This window comes from Xyrauchen texanus, chromosome 39, assembly GCF_025860055.1.
Source record: "Xyrauchen texanus isolate HMW12.3.18 chromosome 39, RBS_HiC_50CHRs, whole genome shotgun sequence".
Taxonomy (NCBI): domain Eukaryota; kingdom Metazoa; phylum Chordata; class Actinopteri; order Cypriniformes; family Catostomidae; genus Xyrauchen; species Xyrauchen texanus.
In genome coordinates this window covers 3,573,729-3,600,507 of record NC_068314.1, presented here as the reverse complement: position 1 = coordinate 3,600,507, position 26,779 = coordinate 3,573,729, and the positions used below count along the sequence as shown (strand labels likewise).

General features: G+C 43.8%; 1 protein-coding gene across 2 annotated transcripts in view; it reads left to right on the top strand.

The window, feature by feature from the left end:
* The window catches only part of eml6 (EMAP like 6), a 93,145-nt gene that overhangs the window by 1,145 nt on the left and 65,221 nt on the right, over positions 1-26,779 (top strand). The gene's annotated exons all lie outside the window — the stretch shown is intronic.

Sequence of the window (26,779 nt, the reverse complement as noted above, 5' to 3'; positions counted from 1 at the left end):
TTGTTTTTGTTTACCTGTTTCTATATTATCCACTATCTTTTATTGTAGTATTTCGACAATCGTTGTTCATCAATGGCAATATCGTTTGTATCTGAGTCACACTAAGACACCTGATGCCATCTGGACATCAATGCACAATTCCCTCCATACGCTTATTAGACAGTCAGCTCACAGACGGATCGATGCATCCAAGATTTAGAGTCACATTACAGCCCTCGAACAGGCGAGGGGTCGGGGCCTGGACAATGAAATGGTGACAAACACAGATGATGTATTTAAGCAATATTATAAGATTTTAGAATAAAGCATGAGGTGCTGAGGTTTGTATCTTAAGATGACTGCCAGATGGCCTAGATGAAGAATAGCACTCTGTACCTTCAGAATCAAAAGCCTTTTCATGTTAAACAGAGCTATGCAATAATTTTCCTCAAGGGAGAGATGGGCCGATACGACGCGGAAACGGCTATGACTGCGTTCTTTCTAATTCTTGCCTCCAGGTGAAGTCAGTCTATTCAGAGACCTGGAAAAGAGGATGTTAGTGTTTATAACAATGGCGCAATAGTGATTTGAACTGTGAATGGACACTTTAAGGCATAGGTATTGACAAAGATAGACATTTTAAAAAGTGCTACACCTCAGTTTCTACAGATTGGAAAATGCCTGTTGGTGGTATAAAAGAGACATTTTTATGGTGTTTGCCAAGGCAAAAATCAATATTACTATTGCTGTAATATCATCTCACCAGACGTTCAACAAACCCATCTTTATAAGTCCTGCCGTCTCGCACACCATTTGGTCGATTATAAGAGGCTTGCAGCAACTATTGGCCAAATTCCCATCTGTCAATCTCTCCGCGAACGTGTGAAGTGCTGTTGTGTTCAGCATCAAACAGTTGCTTGACAGTAGCAGCAAATGACAGCTGAGTGGAAACAATGCCCAAACGAACGTGCAAATTTACAGAAGATTTGCACAACAAATCCTCGTGCTTTCGTCCAGGTGGAGATTCGTGAGAAGCAGAATGTATGATGTAAAGATGGCACTTATGTGTCAGTTGCTAATAAAAGTGCAAGTGATTTAGAAGCACACATTAGCTCTGTGATGCATAAAGGGTCAGCAAAAGGTGAAAGTTCATCAGGTAAATTAATGGACTACTTTTGCGACCAGGTAAAATTGTTATCACATTGCTTCATTCTCCATGTCCATTCAAAATAATAGTAAATGAAGGTACACTCATGGCATCAAATATTTTATTTTAGTAAGTTGGACATTTTTATTTATTTATATATATTTATGTTATGCTAATAGAGTGTCTCTAATATATGGTCACCCTAACACAATGGTCACAGCAGAATAGTGTGTATAACCCAGTTCATCTCACTGCTTGAGGGGAACTTTGCAATTAAAAATCATATTAAAATTACTATGAAGAAACGCATGATGCTTAAGGCACAGGGGTATAAAATGCTTTTTATTACACTGAAGATCCACATCTTATGAAGTTATAGTGGTTCAAAAACTATTGGATTTCACTGTGAATTCGGCAACAGTAGGTCGAATTTCTGCTGCTGGAACCGGTCTGTGCTTACTGAAATTTCATTCAGTGCCCCAGTGGCCGAAGATGGAAGTGTTGTTGAACATACGAGCACGTGTGAGCTCTGGTTTCCAAATTTTCACATTATGGCGCCTACAGCGAGTTGTATTTTGTAACAGGAATGCATATGTTATAAACCTACTCCCTAAACCCAACCCCAACCCTAAATCGAAACGTCAGTGGAGTAAAAATTAAATTTTACAGGATAAATTAAACCTCTGAATCATGCTCATCGATGTTTATGTGAATGTGACCTCTTCCTGGTTTCCATGAGACCAAAACGTGTCTCAGAAGTTGTCAGTCACGCTAACTGGAAAACGTAAACATTGAATTTATGCAAAAACGTCTAATGGGAGACAGCGCTTGTCAGTAAATCAGCAGAATGCCATCAAATTCAGGGTACCGGAACATGTCGAGTTCATTTCTAATCACGCTCCACAAAACATTCTTATGAATAAAATATTTACAATGGAAGTGATTGGGGCCAATTTTTAGAGGGTTCAAAGGCAGAAAAGTGAAGCTTATAATTTAAAAAAGCACTTACATTCATTCTTCTGTTCAAACTCATGTATTATTTGAGCTGTAAAGTTGTTTAAATAGTCATTTGAGGGTTTTAGGCTTTGTTGACATTACATCACCATGGCAACAAAGTTGTAAAATTGGTTAGTAAGTGATCATTTGTAATTAAGTGATTATTATAGTAAGTGAACAGTGCAATTATTAAAATAAACAATTACCATTTTACTAGAAAGAAGTGCATAGCTGAATTGTTTAATTGGAAATTCTACGAGTAAGAAATGAATGATTTCTGTAATTGCATTTTGAACAGGAGTGAATGACAGATCATTCGACTAGTGAAAATGCAGCCACAGATTTCGGTAATAATATTTAGTTTGAGTGGAAATTCCATTTTTGATATCAAGTACGGGTATTTCCACAAGTAATGACATCATTTTTGTATCTAGAGTTAAAGTTTGTATGAGTGCGAACCTAATTACTGATATAGATAAATGACCAATGTCACTAGTAGTAATTCTATTGCAGACACCAAGATTTTGCATTTTAACTAGTGAAAATTGAATAATAGATATTCGGGATGTGCATGAGTAATCGTTCTGCACCAGGCAGTTGAATATTTAAAACATTACTCGAATATCGCAAATTGGTTTTCTTTTGCAATCTGAAATTCCCTGTACTTTCCCTCTTACCAAATCTATGTGTGGCATCGACGTGTTGGATAAGAGAAGGAATAAGGATGGCATCTTTGGCCAAATGTGTAGTCAAGTGTGGCAATACTTTGTCAATATTTTTGATTGTCATTGAATTATGCTCTATTGATATTTGGTTCTTGTTCGAGTCATGCAAAGCAACGCACAAGGATCTGCTTTTATGTTTTTCCGATGCGCAGTGGTACGAGAAACTGATCAGACCAGTATTTGTGTATGTGCGTGAAATATCTGAACACGGGCAAAGCGCATTTTATAATAAGCATCTTTCACCGCTTGTTTTTCTGAATAACATGTAAAATGATAAAAATGAGATAGTCTTTATGTAGACTCAGAGTTTAAACAGTATGTGTGCATTACCCTCATGCTGTCAGTATTGCCTTTTTTAAGCTCTTGGTGACTGCAAACGTTTTTTACTGTTATTTTTTAAACCTTTTATTCTTATTATTATTAATGTATATTGTTAAATATATTTCTCCAACAAAAAGAATTGCACACTTTCATGAAGTTATCCTATTTTTAAACCATTCTTGATCATGTTTATGAATAAACCAATGGTTTTTTTTAAAGTTACATTTAAATTTTTGCGTTATCGATTACTGATTTTTGGGGGGGGGTTAGTGTACTTGACTTCAAAATAACTCAAAAATTCTCATCCCTAATACATATCTATAGTTCCCATCCAGCACATGATTAAAAGTCAGTTAGGCTTGCCAAACAGGTTTGGGGTCAGTTCTATCAGCTTGTATCTGACCACCAACACTGTAGGATTAGCTGTACACTTGAGCTCTAAACGGGGGGCAAATGCTCCGTGGAATTATAGTAAGCTCAAATTTCACACCATCTCTTTCCCTGTGCAGCTTGTAAGAGAAGAGCAGCTACAGTACATTTTTTCCACACAGAATTTCCTGTCATAGTTTGGGATCTGCATAGATTCAGGAGCTCATTATGGCTTAAAAAAATCAGACCACTCCTTTCATTAAACCGCTTGTTGGAGATGCGTTCATAATTGCATTGTTCTAATGAACAGATATTTTTTCTTTGGTTAAAAATAGCACAGAACATTTGGGCCAAATTCAGGTAGAAATCTGAGTGACCAACATCAGATTTGTATTTTTATTTGACATTTTTATGCTGCGTAAGACGTATAATATTGTAATTATTTTTTAATTAAAACATGCATGGTGTTTGCAAAGCAGACAAAAGAATAGTGTTAATGCTGTAAGGCATCTTTGGTTTTAGGCTTTTTCTTCTGCGTAATTAAAATGCTGCATAATGCACATAAAGCAACATCAATAGGAGATTTAACTTTCATTTTAAAAGGAATATGAATGGGGCTTGTCCAGGTGAAGTCGCTTCCATGCTGCTTGGGTGTTATGGGTGGTTGTCAGGATGTTGCTGTGTGGCTGCTAATGTGTTTTTTGTGGTTGCAATCATTTATTCGCCCTCATGTTGTTCCAAACCTGTATGACTTTCTTTCTTCTGCACAAAAGAAGATTTCAGGCATGTTAGCCTCAGTCACCATTCACTTTCATTGCATTTTGTTTCCATATAATGAAAGTGAATGGTGACTGAGGCTAACATTATGGTCATACAGGTTTGGAAAAACATGTCTTTAACAAGCAACTAAATGGAATGTTTTATAGATATCAATATAGTGCTGCCTTCAGTGGAAAGTTTTTTATAAAAATGCAGTTGCAGGTGTCCGGCCAGCTGGAATTATCTGAGGCATTTCCAAATCCGTGCTGTTGGCATTTGGCATTTCCAAATTGTGCTTTGCTGCACAAAGACTTAACAACATCTGTGGAGGAACTCTCTCTCTCTCTCTCTCTCTTTCTCTCTTTCTCTTTTTGTGCCTGCATTCACTGCAGACTGGTGTTCATTTGTAGATGGCAGATCTTTCCCACAATCCCTCAGCTGTTCACTGACTCACAGGGGTTCAGCACAACTGCCAGAGGTTACTATGAGTAAAACACCCGTAGGTTTTCCGAACATGACTACACACATACACACACACACTCACACTCACACACTCACACACACACACACACACACACGTTGGTCTACCTATCATTATGAGGACTTTCCATAGACATAATGATTTTTATACTGTATAAACTATAGATTCTATCCCCTAAACCTAACACAGCCCCTAAACCTAACCCTCACAGACCTTACAATAGACCTTCAATAAAACATTGTTTAATATGTTTTTTAAGCTATTTAAATTATGGGGACACTAGAAATGTCCTCTTAAACCACGTTTATAGCATAATACCCTTGTAATTACCAGTTTGTAACCTAAAAATTGTCCTCATAAACCACATAAACATTCCCACACACACACACTGGTTGAATTTTACAAAAAAGTATGTATTTATTTTTTTAATGTTTCAATGTTGATTATCAGTAATATAGTAATATTTGCAATATTTCATTAAAAATACTGTATTACCATACACTGTTTTTTTTAATTATTAATTTAACTATTTAAATGTAATTATTCTACTTCCTACTTATATTTTATTAATTTAAAGGTAGCACAACAAATAATACCATGATGTGTAAATACTTTAAAATTAACATAGTATTTAGATATAATTATTATTTTCTTTATTTTACATTACATTGCATAACAATTATTGCAATACAATGGTTTTTTTTAATTAGCATAAATTAAAGGTAGTACAAGAAATACTACAGTACCATAATGCACAAATAATTTATGATTTAGAATTAAAATCATAATTTAGACTGAGAATTAACGTTTGGTTACGTATGTAACCTCCATTCCCCGAGGGAGGGAACGACACGTTGTGTCGGAGAAGCGACACTAGGGGTCTCTCTTGAGCGCCGATATTCACCTCTGATCTATGAAAAAAGGCCAATGAGAGTTGGCAGCCAGTATTTGCATGTCCCGCCCCCGGACATACGGGTATTTGAGCGGCGCAAATATGGGAGTTCATTCAGGATTTTTCTGAGGAGCCGGAAATGGTCCGGCCACAACAGTGGCTCGGTTCAGTGACATGGCGGAGGAAAGAAACAACGTGTTGTTCCCTCCCTTGGGGAACGGAGGTTACATACGTAACCAAACGTTCTCCTTCTGTCGCTCTCTCCACGCTGTGTCGGAGAAGCGACACTAGGGGACCCATTCCAATCTTGCCATGTGCTGAACCGTGTACGTGAACTGCCGATACAGAGGCGGGCAGGGATTCATCCAGTGCCACGCATCGTCTGTACCCGGCTGCACGTACTCTTCCCCAATGCCCCATACGAACATCGGGATCCTTCTAGTTACCCTGGGAGGGAACAAGGCGATGTTTGCCAACATGGGAACGGGCCAGCCTGGCTGGGCCTCTTTCTCGCTATGTTTCTCGCGATAGAGCAATCACGGCCGGGGCCCTTACACGCATATAGGGAAGGGGTCTTACCCAGACCCTGCGGAGACCACACCTGCCCTTTTTCTTGGGGAGGAAAAGTGGTAGACACGCCACACGGCCGCCTTAGGGCTCGTGGTGGAAAGTATGGTGCGGTGGTAGATCCCAGCCTCGAAGGGGGAGTTGCTACAGCACGGCGACCGGGCAGCTGTAACTGCCTAAGGGAGACACGGGGTCCGCTCGTAGGGGACAGAACCGTGGAAATACACACAGGGGGCGCCCGCACAGGAGGCCTTCTACTTTACCTGTGGAGCACCTATACCAGTACAGGGTAGCCATCAGGGTACCCGCAGTGGCTTGGGTCGGCGAGTTCCTCCGCTGAACCGCTGCACCGGAGGGCTGGGGAGGAATCGACCAGGGGCCCGACTCGGAGTGGGCGCTCTGGGAAGAAGGCGCACTACTTTACCTTGACGCCAGGAAAAGGGCGCTGGGCGCAAGCTGATCCACCCGGCCGGTCGGTCTCACGTGTTACCGAAGTTCTACGGGCTCGGACCTGAGAAAACACGAGACGCTAACCGACTCAACGCCGAGGTAAAACCTCACGAAGGTGTTGGGTGTTGCCCAACCCGCGGCTCTACAGATGTCTGCTAGGGAGGTGCCCTTGGCCAGTGCCCACGAGGACGCTAACACCCCTTGTTGAGTGAGCTCGACCCGTACGGGTAGGGGCACAGCCTGTGTGTGATAAGCCAGTGTGATGGCATCGACAACCCAGTGGGCTGAGCCTCTGTTTGGAGACGGAATTCCCTTTCTGCCGCCCCCAAAGCAGACAAAGAGCTGCTCAGAGCGCCTGGTGCTCTGTGTGCGGTCCAGGTAAATGCGCAGGGCGCGCGACTGGACACAGCAACGAAAGGGCTGGGTCTGCCTCCTCCCGGGCAGCTTGCAGGTTCACTACCTGATCTCGGAATGGTGTGGTAGGAACCTTGGGCACATAGCCCGGTCAGCGGTCTTAGGATCACAGACGTATCTGCCGGACCCAACTCCAGGCAAGTGTCGCTGACAGAGAACGCTTGCAGGTCCCCCGACCCTCTTAATGGAGGCGAAGCGATCAGCAGGGCCGCTCTTAAGAGAGAGGGCCCTGAGTCCAACTGATTCGAGTGGCTCAAGGGAGGTCTCTGGAGTCCTGCCAAGACTACCAAGAGATCCCAGGAGGGAACTAGGCCTGGCCGGGAGGGATTCAACCTCCGGCGCCTCTCAGGAACCTGAGGATCAGGTCGTGCTTACCCAAAGACTTGCCGCCTACAGGATCGTGGTGGGCGGCGATAGCGGCAACATACACCTTGAGGGTGGACAGGGACAGCCTCCTGTCCAGCCTCTCCTGTAGGAACAGAAGCACTGACCTAATCGCAAGCATCTCTGTGGGTCTTCGGCTCGGAAGAACACCAATCTGCTAACAAGCGCCACTTTAGGGCGTAAAGGTGCCTGGTAGAGGGAGCTCTGGCTTGGTTGATGGTATTCACAACGGTCGCCGGTAAGCCGGTTAGCTCTTCCGCGTCCCGCCCAGGGACCAGACGTGGAGGTTCCAGAGGTCTGGGCGCGGATGCCAGAGCGTGCCCCGCCCCTGAGAGAGGAGGTCCTTTCTCAGGGGAATTCGCCAGGGAGGAGCTGTCGCGAGGAGCCTGAGTTCCGAGAACCAAGTCCGAGTGGGCCAGTAGGGGGCCACCAACGTGACTTGCTCCTCGTCCTCCCTGACCTTGCACAGCACCGGTGCAAGAAGGCTCACTGGGGAAATGCGTACTTGCGCAGCCCCGAGGGCCAGCTGTGTGCCAGCTGCCTGTCCCGAGGGGAGCCTCTGTTAGGGCGTACCAGAGCGGGCAGTGGGAGGTTTCCTGGGCGGCGAACAGGTCTACCTGGGCCTTGCCAAACCGCTCCCAAATCAGCTGGACCGACTGGGGTGAAGCCTCCACTCCCGCCGGGCAGGCGTTGTCGTGATAGCGCGTCCGCTACGACGCTGAGCTTGCCGGGATGTGAGTGGCACGACTTGAGTCGCTGCTGGCTCCATAGGAGGAGACGGCGGGCGAAGTTGTGACATGTGGCGGAGCGTCGCCGCCTTGGCGATTTATGTACGCCACCACCGTGGTGCTGTCCGATCTCACGAGGACATGTTTGTCCCGAACTAACGGGAGGAACTTCCTGAGAGCAAGAAGGACGGTCAGCAACTCCAGGCAATTGATGTGCCAACGCAGCGGGACCCCTTTCCAACGGCCCGCTGCTGCGTGCCCGCTACACACGGCACCCGCCCGACCGGAGGCGTCGGTTGTGACCAGGACGCGTCGGGACACCTGCTGCAGGGGCACTCCTGCCCGTAAAAAGCAGAGGTCTGTCCAGGGTCGGAGTGTTTTGAGGCAGGCGGGGGTGATCCTTGCCCGATGCGTGCCGCGGTGCCATGCGTGTATCGGGACTCGAGTCTGGAGCCAGTGCTGGAGTGGTCTCATATGCATCAACCCCAGTGCCGCGGAGGACGCCATATGCCCCAGGAGCCTCTGGAAAAGTTTTAGAGGGACCACTGTGCCTGGCTTGAAGGAAGCGAGGCAGTCCAGCACCGACTGAGCACGCTCGCTGCGTGAGACGTGCTGTCATTGAGACTGAGTCTAACTCCAACCCGAGAAAAGAGATGCTCTGAACCGGAGTGAGCTTGCTCTTTCCCAGTTGACCTGAAGCCCCAGCGGCTGAGGTGCCGGAGCACCTGGTCTCTGTGTGTGCATAGTAACTCTCGAGCGTGTGCTAGGATGAGCCAGTCGTCGAGGTAGTTGAGAATGCGGATGCCGGCTACTCAGTAGCGGGGCAAGGGCCGCCTCTGCGACTTTCGTGAAGACGCCGGGGACAGAGACAGGCCGAAGGGGAGGACTTTGTACTGAAACGCCTGGCCATCGAACGCGAACCGTAGGAAGGGTCGGTGTCGTGGCAGAATTGAGACGTGGAAGTACGCGTCCTTCAGGTCCACCGCTGGAACCAATCTAGATGCTGAACGCCAGCCAGAATATTTCTCTGTGTAAGCATTTTGAACGGGAGTTTTAACAAGGCCCGATTGAAAACTCGCAAGTCCAGGATTGGTCGTAAGTCGCGCCTTTCTTGGGTACAATGATGTAAGGGCTGTAGAAACCCTTCCTAATTTCGGTTGGAGGGACGGGCTCTACCGCGCTCTTGGCTAAGAGGGTCGCGATTTCGTGCGCAGGGAACTGGCGTGCTCGCCGTGTACTGCAGAAAGCGGACGCTCCTGAAGGGGGCGGAGCCGGGCAAACTGAATTGGCGTAACTGAGTCGAATGGTCCGGTGCAGCCAGCGTGATGCGTTGGGAAGCTAAAGCCATGCTTCCCAGCTCTGCACTAGGGGCACCAAAGGGACGAGTATTTTGGACGTACCGGGCGGGCCTCGCAGCGGGCGAACAGGTAATGCAGCGTCGGGCGGCTTCGTTGCGGCCTGAGGCTGAGGTGCTGAGAATAGACTCAAAGCACTTACCTTGCTCCGCGCGCCCGGCAGGGGGCGGGTTCTTGACTGAGGAGGAGGTCTGATGTTGGCGTCCTCTGGACTCGTGCAGACGGCGGGCAGACGGGGCAGGGCCCGTAGCGGCAGGTCTGCGGCGGGGCATGATGTGCGAAATGGCCTCCGTCTGCTTCTTCACTGCAGAGAACTGTTGGGCGAAGTCCTCGACGGTGTCTCCGAAAAGGCCAATCTGGGAGACAGGTGCGTCCAGGAAGCGGTTTTTGTCAGCCTCACGCATCTCGACCAGGTTGAGCCAAAGATGGCGTTCCTGGACCACTAGGGTGGCCATCGTCTGTCCGATTGCCTGCGCTGTGGCCTTCGTCGCTCTCAGGGCGAGGTTGGTCGCTGAGCGCAGTTCCTGCAGCACATCAGGATCAGGTCCACCCCCGTGCATGTTTCTGAGAGCTTTGGCCTGGTGGACTTGCAGGAGGGCCATCGCCAGCCGTAGTGTAGGCCTTCGCGTTAAGCGAGGATGTTGTCCTACAGGGCTTGGACGGGAGTACGGGGCGACCCCGCCAGGAGGTAGGGCTACCGGGGCATAGATGTGCGCAACTGCCCTATCAACCTGGGGAATCGCGTCGTACCCGTGGCGCTCTCCGCCGTCGAGGGTGGAGAGAGTGGAGCGGGTGGCACCTAGACGAGCGGAGAGCGGGGCTCTCCACGTAGACGCCAGCTCATCATGCACCTCCGGAAGAAAGGGACCGGGGATGCGAGGCCGCAACGGCGCGCTGCCCCCAGGAACCAATCATCCAACCGAGAAGGCTGGGGGAGGATGGAGGGTTCCAGTCCAACCCCACGCTCAAGGCGGCCCGGCAAGCATGTCGGACATCTGAGCTGCCGGCTCAGCCTGGGCCTGCTGGCCCGGCGGCAGTCCAGGGAGTCCTCGGCATCAGACACCGCGACTCTCCGATGCAGCGGCGAGCTCATCTGCTTCGGACTCGGAGGATAGACAGCCGGGTCGTGAGGCGAGCGGCTATCGCCGCTGAAGCGTGGACGGAGACCAGCGAGCGTGTCGGGAACGGGAGGTTCGTGGGGCTACCCGGCGAAACTGCACCCGCTGCCGCTTCCAAATCGCCTCCAACGCCAACCGCACCGTCCTTAATCCCGTGTGAAGAAGGAGCAATGCGGGTGCAGCTGGGGTGGCTTGCTTTCTGTTGAAAGCGAGCCGCGATCGCTAACGTGGTCATGGTCATGTTCTCGCAGTGAGAACATGAACCATCCACAACGCCGCCGGTGTGATCGCGGTCCAAACACACGAGACAGCGCCTGTGGCCGTCTGAAGCAGAGAGCACTCTACCGCATCCAGGAACGACACAGGGGCGGAAAGGCATCTTGAAAAGACGCATCCTTAAAAGGACGCTCAACGCCGCTGTGTTTGCTCTTTTAGAGAAAATTACTCTTAGTAAAAACTCTTTTAATACACAGTGTGTGTGTGTGCGTGTCTGCGCTGTCGAGGCTCAGGGGCAACAATGCACGCCGTGCACTGAGAAGGAGAAAGCCGCTGTTGTGCGCCGTCAAGATCCAACAGCATGCAGATCGTCAGAGGAAAACAGGAACGTTTAAGTGCCGTGTAACTCGCAGCAAACTGCAGACAGACCATCGGCTCGAAGAAATTTTCTGAATGAACTCCCGTATTTGCGCCGCTTAAATACCCGTATGTCCGGGGCGGACATGCAAATACTGGCTGCCAACTCTCATTGGCCTTTTTTCATAGATCAGAGGTGAATATCGGCGCTCAAGAGAGACCCCTAGTGTCGCTTCTCCGACACAACGTGGAGAGAGCGACAGAAGGGGAAGTCAAGTTTTTATTTTATTTGCTTTACAGTAAATTTTTCCTATCTTACATGAAATATTTTTTTATTTTCTTAGGAGTTTCATAACCATTAAAAACATTTTCCCCAACTCTAATTTCAGAATTGGATCCAGATATTTTACTTCACATTTATTTTTTAAAATTATTATTATCATAATTTACAGTATTACAAAAATATTGTTTTTTTTAATTAAATTACTATGAATTATAGGTAGTGCAACAAATATTACCATGATGTACAAACACTTAACGATTTAAATGTGTTGTTATTTTCTTAACATTACTGGAAGAGAATAACAGGGTTTTTCTGCATTGTGACATTATTTTCATGTCATTTAAACCTTTTTTTTATTTTTTTAAACCAATTACATATTTACAATTACATTGCATTCATATGTTTTACTTATAAGTAATGTTTTTGTAATTGTCATTATTCTTATTACTAAAATACAGTAAATTAATTTTTACAGTAAATAATAACAGAAATGCAGTGATAGATATTTTTATTATGGTAATGACAATTCAGGAAAAAAGGTGTCTTGAAATGGTCCAAAAATTGGCCTTATTTTATTGAAGTTCTTTATTTACAAAATGTACTGTCTTTTTTTAATTATACTTCTTTATTTTGAGGTGAAATATGACTTTTGAAATACATCCACCCAACTATTTCTAAGCTCCTTTCAAGCCAGAATATCTGTTGACTTATCTGATGTTTTATGTGCACACACACACACACACACACACACACACACACTCTCACACTTTTATCTGTTGTGTGTGCAAAGTCTTGATTCAATCGATGAATGCCGTTTGCAGCTGTACGCTGCTTTTTTAAACCGTTTCAGTGATGTCAGAGTCACTTTATCTTCAGGGTCAGTGTTTTCTCTTTCAAATGCTCATATTTCCTTTCAACAATCACTTTCTATTAATCTCTTACTTGTGGATTTCACTCAGAGGAAGGTGCTGTTGCTCAGAGGTTGCACTTTTATAGATCAAGAGACTTCTTAGTTACATATAATTTAAGCATCAACTTTATCTCAGAGTTTTCTCCTAAAATGTGTATTTAAAAAGACATTCAATGAGAAAATAAATGACCAGCATGGGAATTGCATGCTGTTTAAGCTGTTTTTAGCAGGGATGAAGGATTTGATGAAATCCCTATGGAAAGTCTCATCTGATCATTTTTGAGATTACAAAGTCAAAAAAAATAATTCTCCTTTGTTATAACTTTAAATGATGAATTAGGGACAATACAGCCAGGAAAATGTATTCAACAAATAAATTGGGTCAGTTCTGATTTCATGTTGATTTCATGACTTTAAGCAAAAGTTTCCATTTGTTTTCTATTGAATCTCATCATAGAAATATTTGAGATATAATTATAAGGGATCTCATTAGCGATTGGTCTTTCCCAAAGTTGGCACCACATTGAAATGCATAAGGGGGCATTTGAAATTCCTGAGGGGGCACAATAACTAAATGTAACCGCTGTAATGAGTGTTGTGTTCTGTCGTCGCCATCTGAAGGACAGATCAATTCACAGCTTTTTTAGATATGCAAACCCCTAAAACTATACGTAATGTTCCAAATAAATAAAACGTATACCGTCTTGCTGGAAAATAGAGTAGTTTTAGACTAATAGACTGATCCGTATCTGCTCAAAGCAAATGGAGTTGTGCATCCTGGTCATTCAACAGAAAACAGGAAAGATTTGTAATTGGGTCGAATATAGCATTTTAGCTAGGGGGCACAGTGGTTGAAGTGAGAGGGCATGGCCCCCCAAGCACCACTGTAGCACTTATGCTGTTCTTTTATATTGGTCCTCACTTTCACACATTTGCTCTCTTTTCTCTCTCTCTCTCTCTCTCTCTCTCTCTCTCTCTCTCTCTATCTCTCTCTCCCTCTCTCTATGGCAGCACATCTGTGACACAAACCATATTGGCACATGGACTTAGAGATACTTTGATCTTCCTGCAAGCTCAAAACACACACACACACACACACACACACACACACACACACACACACACACACACACTGTTTAGTTATGTTTAATCTGCCTTTGATGTGCGATTGGGAGGAAATTCTTGCCCTGTTGCCCCTGCTGTTACTGATGCCATGGATAAGGATGCTTATAGGGTGCATGCTGGGTAAACGAGCCTGTAGTGTAAATGTTACACTAAATCACTGTGATCAAATGACTGTGGCTCGGCACTCTTCACCAGCTCATAATGATGCAATTGTTATGCTATATCAATGAAAACAATTAGCCACACCATTGCATAGTCATGAGAGGAGTTGTAAAATGATATTTAACTTTACTCTGACAGGGTTATTAAGCATTTGTATCGCACTAGAATCATGTTGAAGCAGTTTATATTTGGGCTCTTTTTTTTTCAACTGAAAGAAATCATTATCGTAGAGTAATTTTCTTTTTAAACATATCTGTCTAAAATGGTGAATTCTCAAGTAAGATGAAGACTCTGATATTCTTTCCACCGAAATGCTGCACCTGCATTAATGGTGTGGCATTGATAGTGTCCCTGAGCTTTTGTTCTCAGTGTTTGTCGCCATGGCAGAGCTGTTGCCAAGGTGAGAGGAAATTCAACACAATCTTCCTGTCAGCAGAAGCACTGTAAGGGAAGTCAGAGAAGACAGAACAAGAAGACTTGTCTCATTTCCCTTAATTAAGCCGATTATAAAGGGATTTTCTGGGTCCAAACAAGTTAAACTAAGTTAAAGCATATGTAACGAGAGCCAGCTGGTAGATAGCTGTGCAGAGTGTGAACCTGTGTGTAGCTGTGACAGGAACAGGACGAGATGGATTCAAATGCAGGAAAAAGTTTTAATAAAGGGTTATCAACAAATACAGAGGGCAAATCCAGAAAGCGAGGTGAAAAACAGAGTCCAAAGTCAGAGCCGGGAGATCCAATAAACAAACAGAGGGAGCAGGGCAGGCGTGGAATAAAACATGAAGCAAAAGGCTAGTATAACTAGAAGGGTTTCTAGAGGAGTTAGCAAAGCAGAGTAACTACATGCAATAACCAACAAACAAAAGGTTAAATGGCAGGGTATAAATAGAGTCCAAAACAGCGCAGGTGAAACTAATATTCAGGGGATTGAGAGCGAGTGTGGGAACTGGAAGAAGTGGGGTGGATTGTGGAACTGGATTCCATGACAGTACTTCCCCCTCTTCTGCGGACGGCTCCAGACGACTGTGCTCGGTGACGAGGAGTTCGGCCCCTAGGAAGAGGTGCAGGTCGATCAGGATGCTGGAGATGGAAATTCTCTTTCAGCTCATGGTCCAGGATGTCCCACGACAGTACCCAAGATTGCTCCTCGGGTCCATAGCCCTCCCAGTCTACCAAGTACTGCAACTGGCCGCCGCGACATCTGGAGTCTAGCAAAGCCCGGACAGCATAGACTGGTTGGCCACCTATGTCTAGTGGTGGAGGTGGCATCTGAGGGGCTGCAGGCAGAACCATCGGGCTGTAGAACACCGGCTTGAACAAGGAAACATGAAACACAGGACAGATTTTGTAGCGGGATGGAAGTAACAGTTTATATGTAACAGGATTAATTCTTTTGATGATTTTAAATGTACCGATATACCTGGGGCTTAATTTTCTGGAGGGGAGACGTAGACGGATGTCACAGGTTGATAACCACACCCGCTGGCCCAGATGGAAGAGGGGTGTGGGTCCGGGTGGATGAACTGACGAGAGAGTTTTGGGCATACTCAGCCCAAGGGAGGTGTGTGTTCCAGTTAGTCTGGTTCTGTGAACAATAGGCTCTGAGATATTTGCCGATTTCTTGGTTCAGACGTTCTGTTTGACCGTTCGTCTGTGGGTGGTATCCAGAAGAGAACTTGAGTTGGATTCCCAGCCGATCTGGACGTGAACTGGGTTCCCCTGTCAGAAGTAATCTCCTCTGGAATGCCAAAATTTCGGAATATGTTATTAATTATAATGTCTGCAAGTTGGGTGGCATTGGGTAGTCTGGGCAAAGGAACCAAATGGCACATTTTTGAGAATCTGTCTATAACTACTAGAATGGTAGTGCAATTGTCTGAAGGTGGCAAATCAGTAATGAAATCCATGGAGATATGCAACCACGGCCGATTAGGGATGGGTAATGGCTGAAGGAGTCCAGCTGGCAGGCTGCGAGGCATTTTGGATTGGGCACAGATGGGACAAGACAAGATATAGTCACGAACATCGTCCGCTAACCCAGATAGCAAGAAGTCGGCGGTCCGCTGGCGGTGCGCCGGCGGCAGTAGAAGCGGCAGAATGGCGATATCGCAAACACGTTCGACGGCTGTCCGCCGGCGGCAGCCGCTTTTTAAAAGCGGCAGCCGCCTTCCTACCGCCTTCGATACGCGGACGGCCCGCTGGCCAGCCGCCGCTCCGCCGCCGTTATATCGAGGCGGACCGTCGGAGGCAACCGCTTTCCGAGCGATCTGCCGCGCTTATTGTGTATGTATATATATATATATATATATATTTATAGCATGCAGTTTATCAAGAATAATGATTGATCAAACCAGACAAATTTCCATTTGGCGTTTTAATTCCACATTTCAAAGTACAGTAACTGTCATTGAAACAAGATGTCATATCACTGAAATATAAATAACAGAAAAATACAAACATTATATATACACACACAAAAGAACATGCAGGTTTCCAATTTCTTTTTTTTTTAAAAACACTATTGTAACACTTACAGTAATTGTTAATAATATAAAGAGGTCTGCTCTGGGATGAAAAGAATTACCAGTAAACACAAGCAATGAGGATATCTGAGGGCTGTTTCACAAAACCAAGATAGCGGATTAAGCCGGGATTTTCCAGATATCCTGGCTGAATTAAGCCGGGACTCGGTTTCACGAAAGCAGTAGCACATAAGTTACCATGGCGATTTATTCTGTGCAGCTAGCCTGCTCCAGACCAGGCTAACAGCCAGGCTTAGTCAATCCTGGTGCCTTATCTGTTCAGTCAGTGGTCTCGCCGATCAGAAACCAATGTGTTTTGTCAGTTATTCCGTTTTGTCATCTATGTGTTCAGCGCAATTTTTATCAGCCTGCATTAAAATACCTCAGATACATATTGGCATTCAGTCAAGTACTATTATTATTGTAACATTATGATGGTAGCCTACCATTATTAATAATAATTATCCATATGGGCATTGTTACTGTTCAATTGTGTTTTTGAAGACTGCTGTTGTTCTAAGTTTGACAGATAGGTCTTTAATAGGCTATTGTATGTGATGAGGGAATTAGAGAAATGGCTGATAAAGAAGCAAAAGTGTTGTCAATCAAGTCAGGCAATATAAGTAGCTCTAAACACATGTTTCGTCCTTTACAATGGCATGCCCATTTTTGGATGACATCGTAGAAGATGAAGCACTTATATTGAGAAGGGCTTTCAGGCGTGAAAAAGTGTTTCGGGACAGGTCCGACCCATTGGCTTTTTCCCGACAATTACCTGCAAGAGCGTTACCGCTTTTCTGGGGATGGCATCCGCTACCTGTGCAGACTGTTGGGTCCCAAAATTCAGCACCGCACCGCATGGAGCCATGCCTTGACCATTTCACAGATGATCTGTATTGGGCTCAGATTTTTCGCTAGTGGTATGTTCCTATATGCAGTAGGAGATGCTGAAAATCTTAGCAAAGCCACTATTTGCCGCACCGTCAGAAGTGTGTATTTGGCATTAAAAGGATATACGCACATCTTCATAACCTTCCCGGCCACAGAAGAATGAACTATATCAAGGAGGGATTCTACAACATTGCAGGTAACATGAATTAGGCTACACATCACAAAATAAACTTTAGAACAGGTGGAATACTTTTCTTTCCTTTTTTGATACAGGATTCCCTAATGTTATTGGTGCGCTGGACTGCACACACATTAGGATAAAACGCCCCTCTGGTGCACATGAAGGTGATTTTGTTAACAGAAAATCCTTTCATAGTATCAATGTTCAGGTAAGAGTGGGTTATGATTAGACCTACTATCAACTACATACATTTATTATGTGCATTAAATGACCTCAACACTTATTGCTTCAGATGATCTGTGATGCTGACTGCATCTTCAGCAATATCGAGGCAAAGTGGCCTGGCTCAGTCCATGACTCCGAGTCTTGATCTTGACCTGTTGCCAGGTCCTCTTTGGTCCAGTCATGTTTGTTCTGTATAAATATTGATAGGATGTGTAACAAAAAGAGTAACATAAATTAATCAGCTGTCAGATTCACACATGTTACAACATTGACTTCCACTGTTCATTTTTAAGTTTACAGTTGTTCATTTGAGCAAATGACAAGTAACTCCTTGAATGTATAATTATGACGTTTTCAGTAGCTACTTACGCATTCAGTCGATCCGCTATTGTTTGCCATGCCCTTTCTCGCTCCTTTATAATAGCGGCAGTGTTTCCTTTTCTGAGTATGATGTGCTTCAATTCGTCAGTAAGTCTCCATTAAAAGATGTTGCTCATTTGCTGTGAAGTATGGCGCACGCAACTTATCCATTGTAGCATCAATGAATCTGTGATGGACCGTGTGGTCTCTTGAAGAAAGCTGTTGACACCCACTTATCTGAATTACTTACACCTGGCTTGACATAGCCGCTCCTCCTGAGCCTGGTTTGGCCTTTGTGAAACTGATAAAGCCAGGATGCACTGATCACACTAGGTCAAGCCCAGCTTTATCTCTTATCCTGGATTTCTAAATTCTGCTTTTGTGAAACAGCCCTCTGGTACCAAAGAAAGTGCAGGATACCAAATAAATTGAGGTATAACATCATATTTACAAGTCATTTCTAACAATTGGTTAAGTGGTAATAATTTAGAGTAAAGCTCTGGAGTAGAATATACCATTATAACTGCAATGCTGACCTGTGGCACAAGGATTTACAAGCTATATGTAACAATAGAATAACAGTTAAGCACTGTGATGGAATGAAAGTAGAATTTTTGGTACTAGTTAATGTGCAATATCAAGTATCAGAGGTATGAAATAGGATTTACAAACTATAATAGAATTGTTAAGCACTGACGGAATTAAATAAGCCAATACTAAAGTCACGGTAAGTAGAATATTTGATACCAGATAATGTGCAAATATCAAGTATTAGATGTATAATCTAGGATTTACAAGCTATATTTAAAAATAGAATAGTTAAGCACTGTAACAATGAAATAAGCAGCAAATTGTATATGAAATAATTGAGATCTTTGGTATCAAGGAATGTGCAGGTATAATATACATTTTGACATTCAACTTACACATGACAACAAGTGGGAATAAATATAATTAACAGCAGAAAATCTGGCTGTAGAGAACACAGCCAATCAGAATGTCTGGAGAGGTTGGGGACTTCTGGGCTAAGAATCACCGGTTTTCCCGACCCCCAGAATGAGGCAGTGCAAATTGGCATATCTTCAGTGATTCCTCGTGCGCCTGTATAAAAGGACAAACCATCCCATATTCATCCAAGGAGCTGCCCTCAAAGCAGGGTCACGAGAAAAAAAAAAAAAAAAGAGCAATTTCCACAGTGAACAGTGTGGATTGGGTGAGTGTAGTCTGACACTTTTAGCAGGCTTTTTTAGGGGTCTTGATGTTACTGACTGCAGGATAAAGAAAGGGTTCCAGTTGTCAGTGATGCTGGGGTGTCAGTAGTCAGCCTAGGTTTAAGGGGTCGGCTGTGGGTCCCTCTCAGCTGTGCGGCGCCTTTTTCCACCTTCATGTTCAGATGCTCCTTTCAGGTAACGCGTAGCGTTAACCTGGATCGCCTCATCAGTGGCATCCTGTGTTGCCGGGTTCTTCCGGATGGCTCCTGTAGAAAATAAAGATCTGTCATTCCATTTGAATGGAATAAGGTCATACACATCTACTTAAATATAAAAAAATATCCAACTTACTTTGAACAATGGTCTTCAGGAACATGTCTCTAAAACATGCTTTATCCCCTACACCAGTCCAGGTTGTATTGATGGAAAGGTGATTAGAGAAGATACTCTGAAGCATTCAGCCACACGGTTGTCTTTAGGTCCCTCCCACATTTGATTGCCAAAAACCGAAGCTGAAAATACAAAAAAACATGTTACAAATTACATTTCTCTGAAGCTTCTCATAAATTTAAAATGTGACAGGCTGTGGATTCAGACTGTAGAATATGCAGTGTACGATCTTAATTGTACTTTTTAGATTACCCTATACCGTTATAAACGAAATCGGCACACTTACAAATCGTTGCTGGAGCTCTTTATCCTGCCTCAAACTGTTGTCAAGCAACGCCAAATGTTCCTGGGTGTCTAGGGGAGTAACAGATCCCCTGTCAGGGATAACTCTCCAACAGACACATTGGCACTGAAACGTTGCAGCATAGCATTTTGTCGTCCATGCTACGCACAACATCGCCAAACTCCCAAGACGTCGCAGCATTAGGGTTTGATCTGCACCTACAGGGGTTCCCAGAATAAAAGAATAAAGTAGTCAGTCCTGGACCTTCAAATACTAAACTATGACATTTATATCTAGGTCTACTACATGTACAGGTGGCCCCAGTGGGAATTAAACCAACAACCACAGGTGTTGTTTGCAAGTTGTACCCGATTGCCCAGTGCTGAGCAAATGTCTTCAACATTGTCCCAACTTGCTTCACCTGCTCTTGAAGCGAGCAGCTGTCATCTGGGAAGTAACAATATATTGATTAGCAATACACTAAATATAATAGTAATATAATATAACCACAATTATCATACCAGTAACTTTCCCTGTAATTTCTATCCACAGTATGTTATGCATGGCATACAAGTTCATAATGAAGAACCCTTATGATAACATCAATTTCATTTTTTTTCTTTGAAGCAGAATATTTGTTTGTAAAAGGGAGGAAAAAGAAAATGAAATATTGGTATACAGATTTTGGTTGATATATCATACTATACAGTGAAATGTGCTATTGTTATATCCCTACTCACCTGAAGGACGGATAGATCAGGCAAATCTCCAGTCAGGCCTTTGTAGAGTGTGTGCTCCTGCATATCCACAGGTATTTTAATTCAAACATGCAACATATTGTAATAAATCTACAATATTCAGCCTTTACCTTACACCCTCGGTTGTTGCTCTACACTTATTATATTAAATACTTATTTATATAGCTTGCTCACTGTATAATCATGATAGCCTAATACTTATAACACAAGATTGCATCTTAAACGAATGACTGAGTTGAAAACTTGAATAAGAACGCATTTTACACAGAGGGACCAGCTAGGGAAACTTACCTGCCTACAATAACTGTTTTCATTTCATTTGAGTTACATTAAACATGAATAACCTTAGCCGAGTCCCCAGGAACATCGGGCTATTAAAGTAACAAGCCTATAACTGCGGTCTTATTAATTCTAGCTTCACCATACACTCAAACTGTGAGGTTTATCTGATTTTCTCATGGACCTGTAACACAATGCCCTGACAGTGACTTCACCGGTGTCCTGATCTTTATTAGAAACTGAGAGGAGACCAAGTTAATATAATTGATATCACAATTATCACAAAAATTAACAAACAGTCTGCTTTAAAACTAAGAAAAACAAGCTTCTATACTAACGTTACATTAAAAATGAACACGTGGCTGAACTAGCTTAGCCGCTATCTGCCGGCACACCAGATTAGATTAAAATACTTACCCTTGTAGTTGTGCAGATAACTCGATATGTAGAGTTTAAAGCCCTTGTCCCTCTTGCTTGTCGGAGCAGGAGACCAGGCATCAACAATGCGATGAACATCGCTGACGCGTATTTTCGGAAGATTCTGGAGACGTCGAGTAAAAACAGACATTTTGGGCGACGCGCAAGTAAACCGGAAACAGATTTGGCGACAGCGGAACTTCACTGTTCAGTCTTTGTCATGTGTTTTAGCAATACATTTTTAACATTTATAATGTGTTTAGATCTTTTATATTACCTTTACAAGGACTTTAACACTTTCTTAAACATTTGTACAGGTCAAATTGCAAAACCTGTAAAAGGTAAAATAACAAAAAAATTCGAGATTGGAAAAAATGTAGACATAAACGAAATTTCTGCGCAACTGTGAAACCAGAGGATAATTTCGCTTTTTCATTGAGTTTATCCTTCACGTCAAAACAGGGATTTTCATGTTTATGATAGATATCACCATGGTTGCAAATTAATAAAAAATAATTAAAGTATAGGCTATCCGATATTTTGGCCATGTTGCAGATGTCTTTCACTGTTCACTGATACAGGCATTGGTGAAAAGTCTAACTTCATCAATTTATTCTGCTAAATTGTTCATACCCTGTATTAAATATCTATTTTAAAACCTAATCAGAATCAGAAAGATATTTATTGCCAAGTAAGTTTTACAAAAAGGAATTATTTTTGGTTTATTGGTGCCTGTCTCAATGTGCATCAATCAAATAAATGTAAACAATTTTCACCTGTGTATAAATAATTCAATATATTTTACATATATTACTGTATAATCGCTTCAGAGTTTCAAAGTAATTTAAATGTCATTTCCTAAACCTTACCTTATCATGGAATCAAGAGTCAAGAATCTGTTATAAACCCTAATGGCTTTGGAGCAAAAATAATAATAGCCAACATGGCTGGTCGATTTTGAGAGTCTAAGCTGTCCTCGTATTTCAAAGCGGCTTGCCGCCAGCCGGCCACGGTCGATTGCCGCGAGGCAACCGCCAGAGAAAATGAAGCGGGCGGCCCGCCGTCTGAACGCACCTATAGCCGACAGCTTGGGGACGGCGGCAAAACGAAGCCGTGCGGACATTTTTTGCTATCTGGGAAATGGGCGTGACGAATTCGGCGGCAAACGCTTCATCCCCGCCAGTGAGACGCACCTATAGCCGACAGCTTGGGGACGGCGGCAAAACGAAGCCGTGCAGACATTTTTTGCTATCTGGGAAGGAGGGCCACCAAAATTGCCTAGAGAGTAACTCTAATGTACGAGTGATACCTGGATGACCAGAACAAAGAGATGTGTGTACCCATTGCATCAACTGGGGACGAACCACTGCTGGCACATACGTCTTGTCCGGGGGAGTCTGAGGTGGTGCTGGTTCATTCCTTTGGGCATGTTGTATAGTCTCCAATAGTTCCCACCTAACTGGGGCCACTAGGCATGAGGCAGGAAGGATTGTGTCGGGCTCTGTAGGTTTGGAGTCATTATAATGAAGTCTGGAGAGGGCATCGGCCTTGGTATTCTTGGATCCTGGGCGGTAAGTGACTGAAAAGTTCAAATGAGCAAAGAACATTGCCCATCTGGCCTGTCTGGAATTTAATCTTTTAGCAGAGCGAATGTATTCCAGGTTCTTGTGATCGGTAAGTACGACAAAAGGGTACCTAGAACCCTCCAACCAATGACGCCATTCCTCTAAGGCTAACTTGATAGCCAGCAGCTCTTGGTTTCCAACATCATAATTTTGTTCTGGGGGAGATAACTTATGGGAGTAAAATGCACAGGGGTATAATTTTACAGCTCCCACACCAGATTTAGAGGCGTCGACCTCCACAATGAAGGGCAGAGAAGGATCAGGTTGTTTCAACACCGGAGAACAGGTAAATGCATCCTTTAGGGGCTGAAAAGACTGTTGAGCGGATGGAGTCCACAATAAAGTTTTGGGTTTACCTCGTGTCAGAGTTGTGAGGGGCGCAGCTATCTTTCCGAAGTTTCTGATGAAACATCTATAGTAATTAGCAAATCCCAGGAAACGCTGAAGCTCTTTCAGCGTTTTGGGTTCAGGCCAGGACTGGACTGCAGAGACCTTGTTGGTCTCCATCTTCAGGACAGAAAAGAGACAGAAGAACGATGAAATTCACATTTCTCAGCTTTGACGAACAAGGAGTGTTCCCTGAGCCTTTGTAGTACCCGAGAAACATGATCCATGTGTTCAGCCAGGTTGGAAGAGAAAATTAGTAGGTCATCAATGTATATAATCAGGAACCTGTCAATCATGTCTCGAAAAATCTCATTCATGAAAGATTGGAACACTGAAGGGGCGTTAACAAGGCCATACGGCATAACCAAATATTCATAGTGCCCCCTAGTGGTGACGAAAGCAGTTTTCCATTCGTCTCCTTCCCTGATGCGAATGAGGTTGTATGCACCCCTGAGGTCGAGTTTGGAAAAAATCTGGGCTTTACTGACAAGTTCCAGTGTCGGGTGGATTAGAGGCAAGGGATACGTGAATTTCACCGTGTCATCATTCAAGGCACGATAGTCAATACAAGGACGGAGTCCGCCGTCCTTTTTCTCTACAAAGAAGAATCCTGATGCTACAGGCCAAGTCGAAGGACGAATTATTCCTAGGTTTAGTGCCTCATCAATGTAATCCTCCATTGCCTTAGAGTCTGGGAGTGACAAAGGGTACACTCTGCATTTAGGGAGAGGAGCCCCTGGAAGAATATCAATGGCGCAATCCCAGCTATGATGTGGAGGAAGGGCAACCAGAGTTTTAGCGAAAACATCAGCATAGTCAGAATACTCAAGGGGGACGGATACAATAAACTTAATCTCAGGACTTTCCACTAAGGTAGAAAAAAACGGGTAAACTAAGACAGTGTGATAGGCAGTAATTATTCCAGCTCGACAGCTCCCCCGTGCGCCAGGAAATATGGGGGTCGTGGAGGTTTAGCCAAGGATGGCCTAAAACTACGGAGTCTCTAGGTGAACGAACAACAAAAAATTGAATTATTTCCTTGTGAAATAGGCCCACCTGGAGTGTCAGAGGTACAGTTCTGTGGGTAACTAATCCAGATCCAAGTGGAGCTCCATCCAATGCATTAACTTTAAGGGGCGGCTCAACTGAACAGCGGGGAATACCCAGACTCTGGACCAAATGTTCATCAATGAAATTCCCGGCCGCACCGAAATCGACTAAGGCTGGAGTAGAGAAACGAATGTCGTTAACTGAAAAAATGAATGGAAGCGTAACTTGCTTTTGAGTAATGTCTAAAATGACAGAAGTTCTGACCTGGCTCATGGAGGACGAAGGCTGGGGGCGCAGAGGGCATGAAACAATATGATGTCCAGGCTGACCACAGTATAAGCAGTGGCGCTGTGTTAAACGTCTCCTCCGCTCAGCGGGAGTTAGAGGAGAACGACCAAGTTGCATGGGTTCAGGTTGAGCAATATTTTCCAAGGGTGAGGCTTGTAATGGGTTGGGGCGTACGGTTCGTTCGGAACCACTGGAAGAATGTCTATATGTATGATCGCGCAACAGGTTATCAACCGAGTTGGAAAGCTGGATGTAATTCTCCAAATTCAATGACTCTCCCCGGCAGGCTAGTTCCATTTGTAACTGCGGATTTAAACCAAGGCGATACACAGTTTGCAGAGCCGGTCCGCTCCATCCGCTCCCAGCGTCAAGAGTGTGAAAGTCTAAAGCATAGACCCCTGCTTAATATCCATAAGGCGGCTACCTATATCTCTCCCGGCTGCCGGGTGATCGAATACCCTGGCAATTTGGTCACAGAACTGATCATACGAAGATAAAATAGAGCTATTAGCGGTCCATAGTGCAGTGGCCCACTGTCTTGCTCTGCCAATAAGCAGGGAGATCATAAAATGGACCTTCTCACTGTCCGATCGTAGATGGGGGTGATATTGTAGAAAAACGCTACACTGCATAAGAAAGCCCCGGCAATTATCTGAAGACCCATCAAACCTCTCAGGAGGTACAAAACTAGCTGCGCTCGGCAGCGTGTCAGGAATTTCTACAGGTTCTGGGACAGGTGCAGGTTGAATAGGAGCGGAATGTTGAATGGGATTTAATTGGTCAGATAAAGCACGTACCGTCTGTAATATTTCCTGGATCTGCTGTCCTTGGGTGGTCAATGCCTGTTCATGCCTCCCAACAGTAGATCCTTGAGCCATAATCGCCGCACACATCCGTTCAAGAGAGCATTACACAGTAACACACCTCACCCATATTATTTATCATGCACAAAGACATAAAATAACACTTAATTTTAACATTGACTCACCCTGTCGAGTCCCATGCAAAGCATGCTGGGATCAAGAAATCTTCTGCACAGTTTTAGTTAACCAAACAAATAGTATTCTTGTTGTACCAACACAAATGGATTAAATAAAGCTGAAAAGACACCCTTTTTTAGTTGAATCAACTAAAAAAATTACTTTAATTGAATTTGTTTTCATTCATTTTTAGAGGAATATGAACATGGGAGAATTCAGTAAAACTGAAGAGAGTGAAAGTGCATTTTTTTAAGTGTTTTAAGTGTAAAAAAAACACTTTCTAACTTAATCTGAGTAAAACTATACACAGTTCTCCAACTCCTGTCATGAACAATGAAAAAACACTCAAATCTGATAACTTTAGCATGGTTTGCGCAAGGATACCAGAGAGGGGCTGTTTACATAGAGGAAAATAATGCTGCCTTTACGTGCTATCATAACTATTCTACTTCCAACTTCTAAAGCCGTAGTTACGATTATGTCATGCTCAAGTGCTTTATTGTCAGAGAGAAACAGAAAGATGGAGGACGCCAGGATCATTCTTGCATATTTCGTGAGGAGCTTTTATTTTGACACTGTAATACATGTCAACTTGCTGGTGATAATATAATTTCAGTCAAATACATGCTCGCAAACCGCAACTGAACATTTGATTTGATGCAAATGTTTGCCAGAAGTTTGGTGAACCTCAAATTTGCCATAAACTCTCGATTTTATTTTCTCTTTGTAAAAATTTACAATATGCATCAAATAGTCACTGATGTTTGTAAATGAATATGACCAAAATGGCAAGCGAATCTGCATTTTGAAAAAGCAATATAACCTATCATACACTACAAGAACCGTACTCCTCCATGTTCAACGTTTACATCTCCTCCCAACTCAGAAACTCAGGAATCAAAATTCTCTGAGTTTCCTTGTTGTAACTACGTACTTCCTAATTGTAATTATGACTTGACAGGGCGTTCACATGCAACTTCCAAGTAGGAAACTCGTATACAATCAACAGAAATTTCCATTAAAAGTTTGTCCGCCTAGAAAAGTAGTTCCACCACTAAAAGAACGATTATACAACTTTACAGCTCAAATAGCACACATTTTTGTATGGAAGTGCTTTGACAAAAGTACAAGCTGCAATATCTGCTTTTAAACCTCCAAAATGTCTTGCCCCATATATTTCCATTATACTACGTA